At 48.2% G+C, this 1,948-nt stretch overlaps 1 protein-coding gene across 3 annotated transcripts in view; it reads right to left on the minus strand.

Moving 5' to 3' along the window:
* Window positions 1–1,058, minus strand: part of ndufs5 (NADH:ubiquinone oxidoreductase subunit S5) — a 4,672-nt gene extending 3,614 nt beyond the window's left edge. Inside the window, exon 1 of one of the 3 annotated variants that reach the window (XM_020535132.2) lies at window positions 925–1,058. The gene's annotated coding sequence lies outside the window, so the exon portion shown is untranslated. Of the gene's footprint in view, window positions 1–697 lie in introns of all 3 variants that reach the window. The other 2 variants (XM_048612971.1, XM_048612972.1) reach the window with 2 other exon arrangements.
* Window positions 1,059–1,948: the final 890 nt, after the last annotated feature.

Consider the following 1,948-nt stretch of genomic DNA (forward strand, 5'->3'; position numbering starts at 1 on the left):
CCATGTCTGCATGGGTTTCCTCCCCATGTCTGCATGGGTTTCCTCCCACAGTCTAACGATGTACAGGCGAGGTGGATTAGCCATGCTAAGTTGCCCATAGTGTTCAGGGATGTGTGGATTGAAAGGGGGATCGGTCTGGGTGGGATGCTCTGAGGGTCGGTGTGGACTTGTTGGGCCGAAGGCTCTGTTTCCACACTGTAGGGATTCTATAAAGTGGCCTACGGTTTCCAGAGCTCACAGCCCCCCACTATCTTTCCAAGTTTACTTTAATTGGCACAGATGAAACCAGCCAGCACTGTCTTTCAGTTAATTGATTTTTAAAAAAATAACTAAACCACCTCCTACACTTAAAGCCTCTTCACCTTTCTGACTCGCAGCAATCAGCATTCTCTGCCAGAGCACGAGCACGAGCACGAGCCTGGGCGCTATCTCTCTGTCCCTCTCTTTAAAACTGCCACATTCCCAAACACAAAAGCAGAAATTCCTGGAGAAACTCAGCAGGTCTGGCAACATCTGCTGGAGAGAGATCAGAGTTAAAGTTTCGGGTCCAGTGACCCTTCCTCAGACATGTTGTCTGCAGGTGACTCTGGTTTCTCTCCACAGATACTGCCAGACCCACAGAGCTTTTCCAGCAATTTGTTTTTATTCCCGATTTCCAGCATCCGCCGTTCTTTCGGTTTTCTGCCACATTTCTCACCTTCAGCAAGAACTCCCCTCCAACCTCCACCATCTTCATCATCTCCCTGGCTCCCCCAGATCCTCCCTCAATCCCTCACTCACACTCACCCTACTTGCGTTAACCCTCTCCCCCTCCCTCACCGCCCAACCCCGTTACCCCTCCCTCTTCCCCTCCGCCCACTCCCGTCACCGTTACCCCTTCCTGTCCTCTGTTCTCTCTATCCTGACCCCTCAGGCCTCTCTCACCTCCCAAACGTCCTCTGCTCTTCCGCACACACTGCTCCACTTTCCGGCTTGCCGTAAAACAGGGGCACTATTTACGACCTTCATGTTCAGCCTTCACGGGATGGAGCTCTGCTGCCCCCTGGAGCCGGAGCGCAGTCGCACACCGCGGACTGCTCTGAACCCAACGTGCGCAAGTCAGTGGATCAAGGAGAAGGTGTCAATTGGCCCCGCGGAGTTCTTATTATATTTATAATCAATGCATATCTGAGCTGACGCAACATAGCAGCCAGTTACTTCTCAACGTCCCCAATATCTTTTCAACCTATTATTACATCGTATCCAGAACTTTTGAGTGAAGGTTTTATAACATTAGATTTACAGTTATGCCCTGGATTTGATGTTCATTCATTCATTCATGTGTACTCTGTCGAAGGAAAGGTTTTTGACTTGTCTGCTGATGCTGCATTCTGAGCCAGATGTTTATTGTAGTTTTTGACAGTGGTGGCTTGCCACTGCCTTCTAATCTTGGGGTGAGGATGTTATTGTTTAGCTGAGTCAGAACACCAGAACACGAATCAAATCCATCACCATTGGTGTAATTTTGAAGCATAAGTAAGAACCAGGAGTAGGAGTCGGTAACTGAGCCCCTCAAGCTTGTTCTGTCATTCAATACAATCTCACCTTGGCCCCAACTCCATTCTCCTGCCTGCTCCTCAAACCTTTTAACCCAAAATAAACTAAAAATCTGTCCGTCTCCTCCTTAAATTTATCCTGCACCTTGGCATCTACCACACTCTGAACTAAATGCACGACCTTGTGAGAGAAGAAATTTTTCCTCATCTCTGTTTTAATTCTGCCACCCCCTAGCCTAACAGAGGAATTAGGAACGGGAGTAAGCAATTCAGCCCTTTGAGCCCACTCCACCATTAAACATGACCATGGCTGATCTTATCCTTGTCCCAACTCTACACTCCTCCCTGCTCCCCGTAGCCCTTTATACTGTTTTTCATTGGAAACATATCTATTTCTTTCTTGAATCTGTTGA

The sequence above is a fragment of the Rhincodon typus genome, chromosome 27 (genome assembly GCF_021869965.1).
Source record: "Rhincodon typus isolate 14 chromosome 27, sRhiTyp1.1, whole genome shotgun sequence".
Lineage (NCBI taxonomy): Eukaryota > Metazoa > Chordata > Chondrichthyes > Orectolobiformes > Rhincodontidae > Rhincodon > Rhincodon typus.